Below are 19,122 nucleotides of genomic sequence, written 5' to 3'. Positions count from 1 at the left end.
AACAATTTTCAGAAAAATAAGATCTATATAGGGTGGGGCAAATGTAGTTAACAGTTGTATGTGAAACAGAGTTTATTCTTGTATTACTTATTAATTATTGTATTATTTTCCATATGAACGCTATATACACATATGTCTCTAAGCTATTCTGAAACTTCATGCCACAATGGCCCAGTTCAATACAGTTCCGCAAGCATTTGTGTTTATTTACCTTGTTATGACACCACAGTTTAGACAATGAAGCCGCACATAAACGGATGCGCTTGTTTCAGCTTCTCGGCCAAGTCGTACATTACTGGACAGTGACCCTCACAGGGAAGAATATTAAAAGACAACTTTTACTTCTGCTCAACAACAAAAGAAATGACAATACCCATGCACAATAATATATGCAACATACATGTTACAGTGTACGGGGCCATGCCAAGCCACATTGAAGCTGGGAGAAGGAAAAATCAGAACTATCAGTCCTGTTCTTTAAAAAAATTTTGTTTATCATTGACTTTGAAAATACTGCATTAAAATATTACCTTCATGACTGAGCTTTTGGGGAACCCCCTTAAATTTTGCACCTGTGACAAGTGCCTCACTCACCTCACCTTGACCCTGTCCCTATTGTCATAATAGCCAATGTTTATGGGTCAGACCCTGTGCAAAATGCTTTACTTGCAGCATTTTATTTCTTTATGGCAACAGTCTATGAGTGAAACTGAGGCTTGGTCAAGGTCCCAAAGACGGTAAGTGCTAGAGCTTGAATTTGAACGTGAGCACCTCTGATGCCACAGCCTGTGCTCTAACCAGCGACCACATGAGACTGAAGATCATTCACGAATTTCAATATGTAGAATGTTGGCATAGTGAGACCTAAATAAATGTTGTTTCCTTTTCCCTTTCCTTCCCCCATGATAGCAGATGTCAAAGAATATGAATAGAAACATATTTAAAAATTATTTTGAGACAGCAAGCTAATTTTAACATGCTATCTGATTTCTAAACCTTTGTCTCAGGTCGACACAAACAAAAGAGTGAGGATTTATTGTAATCTTCCAAATGAATCTGATAAAAGAATCTTTATTTTGAAATATACAGAGCTAAAACTGTTTTGGGATTTGAGCATCTCCTTAAATAATGAAACTAAAGCAAGTTCTTGATTAGTGCATGCTTGCCAGCCAAAGGTATATTGAGTGATATATTAATAGACAATACATACCCTGCACTTAAAATAAGTTAATATTATGCAGTTGCTCTTACATGATAGGAAGGATTTCTCTTTGTTTCCCCTCCAGCATTTGGATACATTCACCATTTTCATGCACATATAACAGACTTCCCAAGACAAGGTGAATGGGTTATAGGATTTTTCTCTCAGGACCTGAAGCCCCACATTGTCATTTCGTAGGTTATCATGACTACATGCTCAGGACATAGCTTTCTCTTCCCCGTACAACTCATAAATTCAACACATTTTTTCCCTTAGAAGGATCCATGCTGTAAAGTTGCTGGAAACCATTGGTATGTGCTTAGGCAAGTCACCTAACCTCTCTTTGACTCAGTTTTATCCGTAAAAATGAGGCTAATGTAGCATCGACCTCACTGGGTTCTAATAAAGATCAAAAGCACCAGTTCATGTAAAAAAGCTTAGAATACTATTTTAGTTACTATTTTAATGTCATTTATTATCTAATATCATATAAATTTTATTACTTTTTCCTGAAACCCAAAATTAATGTTGGCTCAACTATCTTACTAGTCCTTATGGAACAAAATTACGTAATTAATCTGGTTGACTCATTCCTCACACAATTACTGATGTTGCTTATCTTGGAACAATCCTAAGTATCCTTCTGGTGTCAGCCACACCCCATAACCATCTCTTTCCTTTGCAAGTAGCTATCAATGTCCTAGTCAATGTACGTAGCTCCTAATATCCTGGATCATTTCTGGCTGCACCTAACACAAATGACAAGGTCTCTCCTCTCCAAGAACAATGAGTGAGATTGTCACAGGTTGGCTGCTGCCTTATTTATCTGAATCCTTCCTGCCCCACCTATATGATTCAACCAAATAAGTATCCACCGGGCCCTTAAAAGGGGAAGGCGTATGTATGTGGTGCTCTGGGAGAGGTAGAAATGACATCACTGGCCCATCCTTCGCCCTCCCACTGCCAGTTGAAGTCATTCTTCTCACAATGAACATCTCTTATTTTGAGACAGCAAGCTTATTTTGCAGCCAGCAGTGCCAGGAATCAATGACCACCACCATGTCCACCATCACCAGACAGTGAGCTGGCCCTTGCTGTTACTTGCTTAGTTTGCTGTCGTGAACTATAAAGTAAGATTTCAAAGCATCGCCAGAATAAGGAAGACTTCCACCTCCCTAGCCCCGCTACACCTGACCTGGGTTCTGCCCAAGATTCTTTCCTCCACCCGTCTACCCTGAGCTCAGCATCAAGATGGATGTGGCCCTGCTCCGGATGAGTATCTCCTCCTGTCTTTTACATCAGAAGTCAGGGAGTACTTTCTCCCAAATCTAGACAGAACAGTGAGCAACCAATTAATATTCGTTCAACTATGTATTTTATACATGGAGACACACTTTAAAAGTCAGAACATCCTTTTTGGAGAGGTCCCAGTGACAAATACAAAATTGTCACTAATTCATTTTAAGTTTAAAACCTTAACATAATCAATTAGACATTTATTTTTCCAAGGAAGAGCCCTAGCTGGTTTTGCTCAGAGGAAAGAGCATTGACCTACAGACTGAAGGATCCCAGGTTTGATTCTGGTCAAGGGCACGTGCCCGGGTTGCAGGATCGATTCCCAGTAGCGGGTGTGCAGGAGGCAGCCAATCAATGATTCTCTCTCATCATTGATGTTTCTATCTCTCTCTCCCTCTCCCTTCCTCTCTGAAATCAATAAAATAATAATAATAATATTTTTCCAAAGAAGAGTCTACCTTTTTTCCAAGGGGAAAAAATAATAATGGTATTAGTAGAAAAATTTCCATAAAATCTATCAGCTTTTATGAAGTTTAAAGAGAAAATTATAAATAAAGCTTTTTTAAAAATCTTCAACATAAGCATTTTTTCTGAGCAATATTGAAGGGCAGGACAACTAATAAAATGGCCCATAGTAAGCCCCCTAAGGTTGCAGAAATTATACCAAAAAAATGAGTATAACTCATTTTAACTGAGGAAACATGCATATTTAGATTGAACAGAACCACCAAGCACCTGGCATAGTAAATGAAAAAAGACCCATACCAAGGCAAGTCATTTTAAAATTCAGAACACTAAAGATAAAGAGAAGATCCTAAAATCTCCTCCAAAAAATGTACACACACTTGGAATAATTATAAAATCAGTGTTTATTAACATACAGCTCATTTTCAAAATTAAGTGAGTTATCAGCTGTTCAAGTGTCTATACAATTTTGGGACACCCTATATATCACGTACGAAGAGGTAGGAGTCAGAAATGATGTCAGATTTCTCAATAGTCACACTGGAAGAAAGATCAGTACATCTAAAATTCCGAGAGAAACTTATTTTGATTCCAGAACTCCACTCCCAATTAAACTACCCATTAAGTCCGAGGGCAAAATAAGGGCATTTTCATTTACACTGATTCAAAAAAAAGTGTTCCCTATATGTACCCTTTTGAGGAATTTACTGCAAAATGTAAACCATACAATAATATAAACCAAAAAGAAATAAACACAGGTCCAGAAAGTGAAAGATCCACTCCAAGGCAATAGCAAAGGGCATTCTTAGGAATCTGATCAAAGGAACCCAGGACTGATGTCCGCGGGCCTCATGGAGAGCAGCCAGAGGAGACGGACGCAAGAAGAGCACCACAGGAGGCTGTCCCAAGAACACGAGAAAGAGAAAGAGAGAAACGGATAATCCATCTGTCTGACCTCAGTGAGGGAAATTATAGTTCATTCAGAAAGTGTGTAGATGAATTGGGGAAAAGCACAACGAGAACAAAACAATGGCCAAAAGGCAATTATTCATGCCAAGATTTAAAAACAACAACAAAAAAAACAGTTGTACAATCATACTTGGCTCAGCTCTGAACAACAGACATTATGTAAACATTATTAGCTTAATCAAAAAGTGTTATGTCGCTATATTGAGGAGACTGGGGGAGAAGAGGTGTATGTGGCAGAGGGTAGACCGAAGCATCGAGAAAGCTGAATGACTCATCATGCTCCCGGGTGAAGCCAACAGATGGAGTCCAACAGCAGGAGGCCAGGGGACATCAGTACCAGCACACTGGACTTTACAGACTAAGTACATTCTTTCTTAGATGCAAAAAGTTAAAAAACAACAACAACAAAAACCTAGAGTTATGAGGGGAAAAACTCATACAGTGGTTTTTAAGTACATGTACCTATTATTTTGAAAATCCTCAGGTTACTTAGGAGTCTTATTACTGCTTTTCCTCCTAGAACAGCGGTTCTCAACCTGTGGGTCAAGACCCCACTGGGGGTTGAACGACCCTTTCACAAGGGTCGCCTAAGACCATCGGAAAACATATATAATTACATGTTGTTTTTGTGATTAATCACTATGCTTTAATTATGTTTAACTTGTAACAATGAAATTAGGGGTCACCACAACATGAAGAACTGTATTAAAGGGTTGTGGCATTAGGAAGGTTGAGAACCACTGTCCTAGAACATACATATTTCTGTATTTCTATTTCGGGCACATTCAAAATGTATGGTTAGCAAACCACAGTTCCTCCATTTGAGAATGGCATTATGAAACCTTTTTTTAGAGAATTTAAGACACTAATTTAAAAAATAATTTTGTTCAAGAGAATGTAAAAGGATTGACTGCAAGGTAAATTGTTCCAAATATATTTTAATAACTTTCTGACCAAAAATAAAAAATAAACCAGTATATAGCCCTGGCCTAGTAGTGCAGTTGGTTAAAGCATCTTCCTGATAAACCGAGGTTGCAGGTTTAATCCCCAGTCAGGGCACAAGACTCAACCAATGAATGCATTAACAACAAATCTCTCTCTCTCTCTCTCTCCTCTGTCAATATATTATTTTAAATCAGTAAATTGCTTTTTCTGTAAGTTTTAGCTCGTTAAAAATAGAAAGTGTGCCCTAGTCAGTTTGGCTCAGTGGATAGAGCGTCAGCCTGTGGACTGAAGGGCTCTAGGTCCAATTCCAGTCAAGGGCGCATGCCGGGGTGTGCCTGGACTCGATCTCCAGTGGGGGGTGGGGGGCGTGCAGAAGGCAGCAGATCAATGATTCTCTCTCATCATTGATGCTTCTATAGCTCTCTCCCTCTCTCTTCCTCTGTAATATCAATAAAAAAATATTTTTTAAAAAATAAAAGTGTGCCCTAGCTGGTTTGGCTCAGTGGATAGAGCGTCGGCCTGCAGACTGAAGGGTCCTGGGTTCAATTCCCATCAAGGGCATGTACCTCAGTTACAGCTCAATCCTAGGCCCCAGGTCGGGGTGAGTACAGAAGGCAACCAATCCATGTGTCTCTCTCACATCGATGTTTCTTTCTCTCTGTCTCTCCCTCTCTCTTCAACTCTCTCTAAAAAAATAATCAACGGAAAAATATCTTCAGGAGAGGATTAACAACAACAATAAAAAGTGTATTACTACAAAAATATTTTCCAGATATATAGCATATTAATTTAAAGTGTGATGTGTGGCCCTAACCGGTTTGGCTCAGTGGATAGAGCGTCGGCCTGCGGACTGAAGGGTCCCGGGTTCGATTCCGGTCAAGGGCATGTACCTTGGTTGCGGGCACACCCCCTATAGGGGGTGTGCAGGAAGCAGCTGATCGAGTGTTCTCTCTCATCGATGTTTCTAACACTCTATCCCTCTCCCTTCTTCTCTGTAAAAATCAATAAAATATATTTAAGAAAATAAATAAAGTGTGATGTGTGTATGCAACTATAATAACATTTTAGAGCAAGAAAAAACTTTCATATTAGTTAGGGGTTTTTTTTGTTTTTTTGGTTTTTTTTTTAAATATATTTTATTGATTTTTACAGAGAAGAAGGGAGAGGGATAGAGAGTTAGAAACATCGATGAGAGAGAAACATCGACCAGCTGCCTCCTGCACATCTCCTACTGGGGATGTGCCTGAAACCCAGGTACATGCCCTTGACCGGAATCGAACCCGGGACCCTTCAGTCCGCAGGCCGACGCTCTATCCACTGAGCCAAACCGGTTTCGGCGGTTAGGGGTGTTTTTTTTTTAATAAACATTATTGAATAAGAAAAAACTACCTAGTGTCCCCCTCCACCTGTGTTTTTCTTTCCTGTGAATCTTTCCTTTTTACTCATGGGGAACACTCACTTCTGACACTTCCCATCATCAAATGTGTGGAGGTTTTTCCCCACATAAGCAATTCCTCCATGACACCAGTTGGGTGCTGTACACTTTAACTCAGCTCTGACACTACCTACCTGGAGATAGTGTCAGATCCCACAGGTTAAACTCAGTCCCACAAGACTGGCCCCACCCCACTTCAGATTCCAATCACAAGTCCAGGTTGTCCCCTGTGCTTCTGGCCAATCCACCAGATAAATCAGAGGTTCCATGACCCCCTCCTGGGGTTCGATTAACTTCCTACCGCAGCTCACAGAAGTCAAGAAAAACAGTTTACTTATGTTTATTGGTTTATTATAAAAAGGATATGTTAAGAGACACAGAGGAGCACCCAGGTGGAAGGCCTGGCCTGTGGGAAGGTGCACGGAGGTCCATGTCCTCTTCATGGGCACGGCCCTCCAGCACCTCCATTTGTTCACCAGCCTGAAGCTCTCTGAACCCCGTCCTTTTGGAGGTTTTTCTGGAGGCTTCATCATGTAGCCATGAGCGACCAACCACTAACTCCATTTTCAAACCTCCTCCCTTCTCGAGAATGGGGGTTGGAGCTGAAAATCCTGAGCTTCCAATCATGGTTGGTCTTCCCTGTGACCAGCCCGCATGTAAGACCCCACCCAGAGTCACCTCATTAGAATAAAAGACACCTCTATCACCCAGGAAATTACAAGGGTTTCAGGAGCTCTGTGTTAGGAACAGGGATCAAAACACAAATACATTAAAGCAAAAGCTGCCCCTAACATTTTTATCGCTTCAGAAGTCACAAGAGTTTTGGGAGCTCTGTGCCAGGAACCAAGGGCAGAGACCAATATATATTTTCTATTATTTCACAATTATGAATAATAAAAAGCCAGGTAACCCATTTATATAAAATATATATCACATGAATGATCATGTAAAAAAAGAACTCCAAGATTTATAGTAAAAAGACCTGGGTTCAAATTTTGGATTCATCACTTACTAACTGGATGGTTTGGGGCAAGTTATTTTTTGAGCCTCAATCCCCTCATCTACTGGGCACCTAAACTGTGTCAGGCACTGTTCTAGGCATGAAGGGTACAGTGGTTAGTGTGGTCTATGCCCTCATGGAGCTTATATCTTAAGAGATAATAAACAAGCAAGCAAAGCATTTGTAGATAGTGATGAGGATAATGGAGAAAACAAAAGAAGCCATGTGATAGTGACCGGTCTGGAGCTTGGTGACTAGTTTGGAAAGGATAGTTAGCATGGACTTCTCCAGGAAGGGGATATTGGACTGACACATGAATGATCTGAAGTCAGCTATGTAAAAATCTAAGAGAGCCCAGCCAGGGTGGCTCAGTGGTTGAGTGTCGATCTATGAACCAGGAGGTGACAGTTAGATCCCCGGTGAGGGCACATGCCTGGGTTTCAGGCTCAATCTTCAGTGTAGGGTGTGCAGGAGGCAGCCCATCAGTGATTCTCTCTTATCATGGATGTTTCTATCTCTCTCTCCCTCTCCTTTCCTCTCTGAAATCAATAAAAATATATGATTTTTAAAAATCTAGGCGAAGTGAATTACAGGCAGAAGGACCAGCCAGGAAAGGGGCTTGGCATATGTGGGAACTAGAAAGAAGGCTGGCGTGGTAGAGCTTAGATGGAGAGGGAGAGTAGGGAACTAGGTGAACTCAGAGGGCAGTGTATGTAGGAGCTTGAAAGCCGAAGCAACGCGTTTCAGTTTTATTTGAGATAAGAACCAAAGGACAGGTTTAAGCAGGGGAGTCACCTGATCTGATTGGCTCTGGTGGCAGTTGTCAGAATGAATGAGTAGTAAGAACAAGCAGACAAACCAGAGGTAAGGCTATTGTAGTAGTGAGGGATGGTGATGCTTTGGATTACAATGGTTACAGGGGGGATGGGGATACATAGAAGTCAACTGATTTCTGATATCATGTAGAGTTAGTTAAGCCACCTTGTCATGAATGAGTTAGGGATGGAGGAGAGAGAAATCAAGGTGGTGGTTGTTATTGTTGTTTTAATCTGAGCAGCTGGGTAAACTATGATGCCATTTATGAGATGGAGAACTCTGAGGAAAGAGCAAGTTTAGGGGCTCAAATCAAGACCTCAGTCTTAGACGTGTTAAGTATGAAATGCCTATTAAACCTGAAGAAGAAACATCAAGGTGGCAGCTAAAACTTGGGAGGAGCCTGAGCAGATGTCATGTCACAGCGTGAGCTATAAAAGGAGCACTGGGAGCCATGGGACTGGATGAGGTTACCATGGGGGAAGACATGTGGATGGGGAATGGCCTGGGTCCCAGAACCAAGCCCTGGGTGGAGGAGGGGGGACCAGGTGCCTAGAATCAGAACCAAGAACCAGGGAGAGAGAGTGAGAAAGAGGAGCCTGTGTAGTTGAAAGAGAACCAGGAGAGGATGATGACAGAGGCATAAGAAGAGTTTCAAGGAGTGCTGACCCAATGGCCAACTGTGCCAAAGGCTGATGAAAAGTTTCACAAGTTAAGGCCTAAAAAGTAAGCGATGGATTTGATAACATGGAGGTCACTTGTGGCTTTTACGAGGGCTGTGTCAGGGGAGGGGTGAGGACACGATCTCTATTGGAGCAGGTTGGGAAAGAAGGGAGATGAATGAAGAAGCAGTGAACACAGTGTAGTCAAGGGGAGCAGAAAATAGGAAGGCAACCAGAAAGGCGTGATGTGGAATCAAGACAGGTTTTGATGTTTGTTTTTAAAATGGACATTAGAGCAGGTTTCTTTTTTGCCAGTAGTGATCCACTAGAGGAAAAGAGATCGGTTATGCAAGAGAAAGGAGGTTATAGTTATAAATCATGATTTTAAAGGTTCTGGGAAGACTTCTGGTGTTTTGTTAGCTTCTCATTCCTTGTTCCCATGTTTCCAATCTTGATCGTACATGTAGCCAATATTTTGCTTGCTGAGAGTTTAACAAAATGCATGCTTGGCAGAGATAACAAGTACATGTCCACATGAAGCATTATCTTACTGTGATTAAGAGATCAGGTCCTGGAGTCGGACAGCCTTGGATTAAGCCTCAGCTCTATGGCTTCATAGTGGTGTGGCCTTGGGCAAGTTAATTGAATTCTTGGCGCTTCAGTGTTCTTTTCTGTCAAAAGTTAATAATAGCACTTATTTCATTAGATTGTTCTGAGGCTTAACTAGGAAAATATATTTAAAGTGTCTGGCATATAGTAGAATAATATTCCATGAATAATAACTGGTATTATCATTATTTTCATTACTGCATAGGCAAAACAAAGATAAAAAGTATTCATATAGTTAAGAGATTTACAATTGTTAGAGTCAATAAATTGCCTAGTGAATCCAATAAGTGGCAGAAATTTCTTCTGAATCACCCAAGTAATCTTTGCTTTCAGTCAGCTTTCAAAAGGTATGCATTAAGTGGGGTTTTTTTTGGGGGGGGGGGTACTAGATAGAGGTAGTGGTTATACAACAGTGTGACTTTACTAGATGCCACTGAATTGTACACTTTTAAACAGTTGATTTTATTTTATATAAGTCTTATGCAAAATTTTTAAAGTGCATTAACACCTACTATGTGCCTCTGCCTTATTTTGCTTATGAAGATATGGCCACAATGAACTTTCTTTTCCTTCCCTTGTCAAGAACATCAAATTAAAGCAGAGATGACAGAGAGATGATAGATGATAGATAGATAGATAGATAGATGATTGATAGATAAATAGATGATAGATAGATAGATAGGATAGATATATAGATAGATAGATATTCTGGGATATTCTTGACCCACAACAGTGGTTCACGAGTTTATTTTATATAAGTCTTATGCAAAATTTTTAAAGTGCATTAACACCTACTATGTGCCTCTGCCTTATTTTGCTTATGAAGATATGGCCACAATGAACTTTCTTTTCCTTCCCTTGTCAAGAACATCAAATTAAAGCAGAGATGACAGAGAGATGATAGATGATAGATAGATAGATAGATAGATAGATGATTGATAGATAAATAGATGATAGATAGATAGATAGATAGATAGATAGATAGATAGATAGATAGATAGATGGTAGATAGATAAACAGACAGGGTTTAATGGTTTAGAAGATCTGTCCTCAAAGAAAGAGCTTAAAGACCTCACTACTTTTTCCCAGGCAAGACAAAAGGCTCCAAGTATTGGCCAGAAAAAAATATGAAATATAATCAAGCAGAAAAGTCCAAGTAGGGCACGTTTACAAGCCAGGAATTAGATGGATGCTTTAGACAAAAGAGCAGAAATTCAAGAGGTTTCTGTGGAGAAGCCTTAAGCAGCACCAGGGAGAGCTCCCAGGCACTAGTCATTTCCTAATACGTATACTCTAAGACGACGCTACCGCCCTTCCAACTCAGAGGTCCTGGGGCTCCTCCTCTTGGAACCTAAAGCTCCTATTCTAAATGATTGCCAAGGTCTACAATGGCAGCTTGTCCTACATGATCTATCTGTGTCCACCTGATCAAATGAATGACAAGTTCTTGGACAGGAAGGTGGCCCCACACTAAAGCATTCTGGGGGTCAAAGAAGCTCTGCCTCACAGTGACACGGTTGGTAAGGACTGCTGGGGCTAAAGGCAGTGAAGTGCACGGGCCCAGACACCATGCAGATCGCATTGGTTATTGCAGCATTTCCAGTGGTTTACCTACGGCCCCACAGCTAGGTAGTCACAGAGGTAGTATTGATGGCAGAAGGGACGAGTATTAACACATTGATTCCCTGGTCTCTATCAGGCATGAAAAAGAAGGAAGAGGAGGAGGAGGGAAAGAAAGAGGAGGAATAGCTGTTAATCATTTTTTTCTTCAAAAACTCAAGTCTTCCCCAGCTTGTCTTCCCTTTAAAGCAGGGACATCTAGAATTTAAGGACTTTTCTGACCTCCAGTTATGGGGACCACATTTGCTTCCACATAAGAATCTTTGGCCAAGCTATCAGGGACCTGTCTTACCACTGAGCCCCAATTCTCGAACATTGCTACCCCAAATTTGGTGTGTGGACCAGGAGTACAAGCACCACTTCTCTGTTAAAATGCAGATCTATGAAACAGAATTCCTAGTTGATTCCTAAGCACCTCAAAGACTGGGGAGCATTCCCCTGGAGAAGAGGACCCCCCAGAACTAGACAATCCTCAAGGGCCTTGTCATCTTCACTGTATGAGGAACAGTGGTCTAGGTCACCGTGGTCGGCAAACTGCAGCTCGGGAGCCACATGCGGCTCTTTGGCCCCTTGAGTATGGCTCTTCCTAAGCCGTAGGAGTACCCTAATTAAGTTAATAACAATGTACCTACCTATATAGTTTAAGTTTAAAAAAATTGGCTCTCAAAAGAAAATTCAATCGTTGTACTGTTGATACTTAGCTCTGTTGCTAAAGAGTTTGCCGACCACCATCCTAGACTCTAGGAGATAGGAATCCTGGTCATTAGAATCATTGGCAAAAATCTGGAATTTTATGTTATAAAAGAACCCCAATAGCCGTAACCGGTTTGGCTCAGTGGATAGAGCGTCGGCCTGCGGACTGAAAGGTCCCAGGTTCGATTCCGGTCAAGGGCATGTACCTTGGTTGTGGGCACATCCCCAGTAGGGGGTGTGCAGGAGGCAGCTGATGGATATTTCTCTCTCATCGATGTTTCTAGCTCTCTATCTCTCTCCCTTCCTCTCTGTAAAAAATCAATAAAATATATTTAAAAAAAATAAAAGAACCCCAGTAATGCCTTACCTTTTGGAATTTACAAGGATTATCTATTTGATTATATAATAAACCATATAAAAACAGGGAGAAAAGTGATAAAAGGGAAAATTCTCTGTAGGTTGATATTCAGTGTGCAGCAATATGCAACTGATATTCAGTACAAAACATGTTTATTTTTCCATTAAACTCAGCTGTCCTAATTTAAGAGAGCCTCCAAAAATACCAGTTGATATTTAGCTTCCCTCAGTTAGGAGTTGTTTAATTTTTTAGACAATTCTCATCACTTCAGAAGGGAGAACAGAGTGTCAGAAAGCCACAGAAGGATGTCCCCACCTACACAGGGTCACAGTGGCATGACTGGGGGACACTGTGACTAAAGGCATGTCCTGGTCACAGTTACAGGGGCACGGTGGGCATTGCCAGAATCAATGCTACAAGCTGCATAAGTGATGCGTTTCCTGCCCATGTTTGCTTTTTTGCATTTCAATTCTCCCAGGAACATTTTATTCTGCTTCTTAGATGACAGTCCCTAAGGAGCCAGTCTCCATTTTTATCCTGCCATGGATTTTCTAGGTCATCATTTCAGGTAAACCTTCTGGGAATCAATCCAGTTTACACCAGGCACTTACTCTGAGTCCAGTTCTGGGCTAGGGAGTATGAAGGGGGAAAGGGGCTGGGTAGTAAGACCCAAAATCTATTTAAGTTTCATGATCCTTAACCTTGAGAGGTTTCTTGTCTTGCTGGGGAGTTAAATTACATTTATATATTTTTTATATATTGCACACACACACACACACACTTCATTGGAAAGAAATGAAAGACACAGTAATAATGTGCTAAATTATATGGTTCACACTTCAAGTGCTATAGAAGGTCTAAGAAGAATGAGTTATTTTCCTCTGAAAAGAGAAGAGGAACGTTTACAATGGGCTCTGATGAGGATGTGTGATTTTAGTGCTTGGAAGAGGGATGAGGGTAGTACTAGAGAGGAAAAGGGAGAATAAAGGTGAGAATTATTTAATATCCTTTAAACTCACTTTTCACTTCCCTAAATGAGAAGAAGGATAATACTCCTTGTTTTGGTTGACTTGTAAGTTCTCATGAGAATTAAGTGAGATGGTGTTTGTAAATGTTTTATTATCTAAATAGTTAATCAAACGGATGAAATTGTTTCAGTAACCAAACTACCAGTAACAACTTAAAGCCCGGATATCAATTTGTGATTTTACAACTGAAAAAATAACAGCCAAGAGACTTGTATTGGTCTTCTGCACAAGATTCTTGCTGGCAGTCAGTCTATTCAGAAACCAAATTAGAAATCAAACAGATAATATTGGCCAGCATGTATTGCAGACCGGGGACCTGGGCTCTCTGCACCATGGCCTTTGATCCCTCCCAGCAGTCCTGAGTAAGGCACATCACCCCCACTCTGCACCAGCCAAGCCTCACAACCAGTTACTGATGGCCATCTTAATCGCATGCCCCTCTGGCTTCCAAGCCCAAGCTCTAATCCCTAGGTCACCAGGTTTCAAAAGGAATCAGAGCAAGACAACTCATTCACTAAAGATTTTGTCTACCTTGACACATATTAGCATGGACATTGGGAAGGAAAAATAGCCAAATAAGTGAACTGAAGTGAGTACTGTACCACCCTTAAGAAGCACTTCTGCAACTTCAGTTGAGCTATTGATCAGAGCAAATTCTAACAACATTTCTACACTTCCTGTATTTACTCTTGGAGAGGATAGATTCAAGAGACACCATAGAACCAGCGTACTTATTCCTGTAAGTTAGAGAATGCTGTTTTCTGACAGGTGAAAGGTGGGGTTACAGCTGATGAATTTGACTGGTGGCAATGATCAGTTTGAATAAATTACATCCAGGGCATCTCTTTTCTATGGTAGATTTCCCATTGCCTCTGCTTTCGGCCTCACCTCTGCACTAGTCTATTAGTCAATTAGTCAATTTCAGAGCTACATCTCCACTCATTTTGGGTCCCCAGTGCACCATGACATTTCTGCTATGACGTTCATTTGGTTCCCAAAAGAGGGGAAAAAGTGTCTGTTTGCTTAATGCATCCCTGGTAAAATAGAATGAGTCCCCTCCCACCCCCCACTCCCCCCACACACACACACATTGCTATATAGATCATAGAGTAAGTTTAACACTTAGTGTTTGAGGTTAAGGAGGAGACATCATTAAGAACATCAAGTAAATATGAAAGGGGAGATGGCGGGTTGGGATGACGTTTGAGGGAGGGACTGCATGCGATGCTGGAGAGCACAGCCTGGTTACTCAGTGCCCGTCCCTCTGGACCTCCCCTGAGCTGAACTCCTTTCTATTCAGTCTCTCGTTTTGATTTTCCTTTAAGCTATTTCCCAGGATTCTTTCAGCATAATGACTGGCACTCCTCTAACTGATGCATCACATCTGTCCCCAACCCACCGCCCCCACCAACCTCTTTAGTGATCCTGGGCACATCACCTAGGGAAGACACACCTGTGAGAGTCTAGAATAGTCCTTTACAAACTTGCACTACTTACTCGCAGAAAGAGTCCTGCAAAACTATGCACTCCCATGTACACTTTAAGGTTGACATCTAAAATTTCCACCGTAAGTTCAAATAATTGTAAAAGATGTCTTTTCTGGTGTAATGATATTTTTAAAATTGAATTGTTCCAACACATTTTGGAATAACTCCAATATCCAAGTACCGCAGCTCTTTGACACATACCCACAAGGGTCCTTTTGAAGATTCAAGGACTTCATAGTGCACAGTGCCCTGCACATGATAATGCTATGTATTTGCTGTGTGTGTGTGTGCAGGGGGGACGGGGGGTGGGGGGTATGGAGACAAAGATGGAAAGTGATGGCAAGATGTTAGCAGTCAGTCTTTTTTTTAAATATATTTCTCCTGATTTCAGAGAGGAAGGGAGAGGGAGAGAAACATCAATGATGAGAGAATCATTGATCGGCTGCCTCCTGCACGCCCCACACTGGGGAAGGAGCCCACAACCTGGGCATGTGCCTTGACTGGGAATCAAATCCTGGCTCATAGGTCAGTGCTCAACCACTGAGCCACACCGGCTGGGCCTCCCTCTTCCCCTTTTCGGGAATCCCATCTCAAGATCAGCTGACTAGCAACCTTGATTGCATCTGCCGCCTTCATTCCCTTTTGCCATGGAAGCTAACATTCCCAAGGTCAGGGGTCAGGATGCGGCATCTCCAGGAGAGCCATCATTCCACTGACCAGAGCCTCCCGGTCGCTTGACCTGCACCTTCTCTCAGGATGAGAGGAACCCCGGGGAGGAAGCTACGGCTTCCAAGCTCAGAGGTAACCAGGCCCTTTCCTGAAGATGGAGACAGCCACCCACCAAAGGCCTAACTAACAACTCTCACATGCAAATAAGACAGGAGGTAATGGCTCCAACTCTGCAAATTTAGGCTTACGTGGAGAGACGTTTATGTCCCCTAAAACATGAAAATGAGGTATTCATCCCTATGTTCACAGGTGTCACATAGTTTATTTACATGCCGTCCTGCCTACATGCGGAGGCCAGTCCGTTCCCCCGTTTGAGCAACCAATCGCGTGCACACCCCACCACCTGCCTTACCAGCTCTCACATCTGGGCCACTGGAGACGCACTGTACCCACCCAGGGCAGGTACCAGACAGCCGGGACAGCCCCTGTGTCCCAGGGACCTCTGAAATGATTCAAATTAGTCACCTCTAAGCCTCTCACCTGCTCCCCTGTCCCTCCCCACAGACACCACAATAAGGTGCTTGCCCGCAGTTCCCCTTTCTCCTGCCTCCTGGCTGACCTTGGGGCTTCCCCTCGAGGCCCCCGTGGCTGCTGTTTCTCCCCAGGGAGCTGTGAGTGTGAACCACACTCTGTGACGCTCTTTCCGGTTGCTCTCTCGGCCTGAACCTGGCCTCCCCCTACCTCCCCTAAGGTAACACGGTTATAAGTGTGTTTAATGAATTTTTCTCACTTTCAAATTTTTGATTGATTTTCTTCTCCGCAAAATGCTCAGGGAAGATCTTTCTCAACAGCTTCGAGAGTAATTTGAATGCCAACAGCGGAAAGTCCAGAAGGCCCCTCTGCCTTCCCACCTGATGCCCAGAACCCCCCTGAGCCCCCCCCCCCTCCCCCCCCCCCCCCCAGCAGAAAGTGCCCGGAGGGAACTGACTCTAACACTGCGTCTTTGAGCCTTTAGATTGGTCAGGAATCCAGCCCCCAGGGTAGAAACACGAATTCTGAAGGTCAGAAGCCCCCTCACAAATGACTGGAAACTGTTTCTCAGACCACAGTGCCCCAGGAGTCCTTCTGTTCCGGCAAGTTCTGAAATCTCCTTTAGCAACGCACTCCTCCACCTGCCTCAAACCCCACCTTACCTCTCACCTTACGGGTCCCAGTCCCCTGTCCACTCAGGAGCCCGGCGCTCTCCAGCATAACCCACGCCCGGGAGGAGCGGAGCGGCCCAGCTGGCTCCCAGGCAGACCTGGACCAGCCCCTGCACTGGAGCCCTCTCCGCCCCTCGCCCGGCCGCCCCCTCTCCCTCCGTCCCAGTCTCCCTTTGCTCTTCACCGGGATGGTCTCTCTTCCCCCCTTTGCCTCCTACCCACTCAGGCAAGGGCTGCAGGAGATTCCACCCAGAGGTGTGGGCATGGGGGGATACAGGCAGAGCATCTTGCCCTCCCCCCCCAGGTGCAGGGACGTGAATCCATTCCTCGGAGGCTGAGAGGAGGCAGCCGGTTCCAGGTGCAGTGGTGCTGAGTTTGAGAACTGCTGGAGGAATTCCCCTCAGTGCTCTGAGCACCATCACGCCCCTAGGCAGACCCTGGCGGCGCTGCTGGTAAGCTTTTCTCGGTGCGGACGCCAGCGGTCTGTCCTGGGAGACGGACACTTACCGCTTCGCTTCCGCCGCAGAGCCAGGTTCTTCCAGTCCTTCCAGCCCACCTCCGGGCTCCCGGCAGCCTCACGGGCAAGGAGCTCCTCCCCTCGTACGTCCTCTGCCCCAGGCACTGTTCCCCGAGCAAATCCTAGCCTGTGCTCTGTCCATGCCCCCTTGACCTCTGGGGCCGAGATTTGGGCTCATTCGTCGAGCAAAACTCTAGGATAAAGTAATCACAAAGGTATCATAATTCAACGTCACTTTCCAAAGCAAAATGAATAGCCCAGTGTAAAATCTACACTCCACAAATACCTGCTGCTTGAGCTCAGCTTAAATGCAGCATTGTTCCAACTCATTTCTAACTTTCAAAATGGTTTCTTTCTTTCAAAAACAGGATGTGGGAATATCTCCCAGGTTAATTGGTTACCCATTTTCCTGTTGGACCTAAGTCACCAAAAGTACCTGGAGTTCTTTCTTGTTCTGTCCCTGTGACTTCCTCATAGTTCCTCCTCCTCCTCCCCACATTCCTCCCCTGCCCTGGGGGATGGGGGTGGGGCGGAGAATGAGTATTGCTTAATGGTTAATGCCTGAGTGAACTCAGCTAGCTCCACTGAGAACTCTAGCCTCAGGTAACTTTGCTTAACCTAAGACTCAGTTTTCTGAAAAATGCGACCAGTAATAATGTTATGATACAATTTTTTGTACTAATAATCCTTATAGTATAATAATAATATGGATATCATTTCACACTAATAATTTCTGTATCATAACAATAATAATGTATGTACTACATTAATGGTACTGATACTATTTTCTGTATTAATAATTTCTGCACTATAATAATACTGATACTATTTCCTTTACTAATAATTTTTACTACACTTTAATAATTTCTGTGCTAATAATATAGGTATAAAATATTTGTACTAGTAATAATTTAATAATGACAATAATTCTACCCAATATCTATGCTAATAATATCTGTACTAATAGTACTATTAGTTTTCTGTAAAACGAGGCTAATAATATCACTGACTTTATAGTTATTCTGAGCATTATATGAGGAAAAAATAGATAAAGCACACAGCATGACACGTAGCAGGTATTTAATAAATATTATTGTTGTTGTTGTTGGGCTTCTAGTCAGTCTCCCTCCCAGTTCTTGCACCAGGGAAACTTGTGAATAAAACTTAAAACTGCTTGCCCTAGCCGGTTTGGCTCAGTGGATAGAGCATCGGCCTTCAGACTGAAGGGTCACGGGTTCAATTCCCAGTCAGGGCACATGCCTGGATTGTGGGCTCCATCCCCAGTAAGGGGCGTGTAGGAGGCAGCCAATCCATGATTCTCTCTCATCATGTCTCTCTCTCTCTCTCTCTCTCTCTCTGTCTTCCTCTCTGAAATCAATTAAAATATTTTAAAAATTTGTTTTCAAATCTGTCTGGGTAAAGAAAAGACGGCCCCTGAGAGTGACTGTGGGAGGAAGCGCATCACCTGCCCTGGGAGCCTCCTTCCACCTGTGCAGGTAGCTGCTCCTGGTGAGAAGAGGAGCAGGCAGGAGAAGGGTGGGAATAGGCAGCTGGTCATGAAGTAGGGGCTTTTGTTCTCTGGGTGGAAGGGGATTTTCATTCAGAGGAACAGGAATGCTGGAGGAAGGAAGGGGTTCGGTTCCCTCCACCATGAGGAGTGAACTTGGACCTTGCCCCAGAGAAAGGGATCACAGAAGTGATGGGGGAGGGGGGGGCGTGTCCAGAGGCAGGAGAACAGGGTCCTTAGGGAGACCTGGATCTGGAGCAGAAAGGAATATCACATTGTCATGCCCTAACGGGTGGTATTTAGGGAAGGGAATGAAAGTGGACCTTTTGCTACTGTCTTCCTCACTTCCCCTCGCAGGGGGAGCCCCTTTCCTGGGCAGGAGCAGGCTCACAGACGATGCAGCATCCGGTGGGCCCTTTGGTGTATGTTTTTCAGTTGGCTGTGTAGGGCTTTATTTTACTTTCTGTTTTACTTTAAACAGAGCCATTCCTGAATCTAATTGGACTGGAAGCCCATAAATTAAGATCCATTATTTTACATGTTTTAAGAGGCAAAAGAACAGAACAATCAACATGTACGATTTCCCACCCCCACCCCCATCCTCCACTTCCAGCTGGCAGTGCTCAGGTGTATGTCCTCAGAAGCC

General features: G+C 43.2%; 1 long non-coding RNA gene across 1 annotated transcript; it reads right to left on the bottom strand.

Annotated features, from left to right (window-relative positions):
- Window positions 1-7,866: 7,866 nt before the first annotated feature.
- On the bottom strand, window positions 7,867-17,418 carry LOC102774751. Its single transcript, XR_435358.1, has 3 exons — window positions 17,256-17,418; window positions 16,960-17,162; window positions 7,867-9,457 (listed from the first exon to the last, which is right to left on the bottom strand). It is a non-coding gene; the product is annotated as an uncharacterized LOC102774751 (long non-coding RNA).
- Between the last annotated feature and the right edge of the window lie 1,704 nt (window positions 17,419-19,122).

This window comes from Myotis davidii, unplaced genomic scaffold (genome assembly GCF_000327345.1).
Source record: "Myotis davidii unplaced genomic scaffold, ASM32734v1 scaffold1275, whole genome shotgun sequence".
Lineage (NCBI taxonomy): Eukaryota > Metazoa > Chordata > Mammalia > Chiroptera > Vespertilionidae > Myotis > Myotis davidii.
The sequence above is the reverse complement of the archived record's forward strand: the minus strand, read 5'-3'. Positions and strand labels throughout refer to the sequence as shown.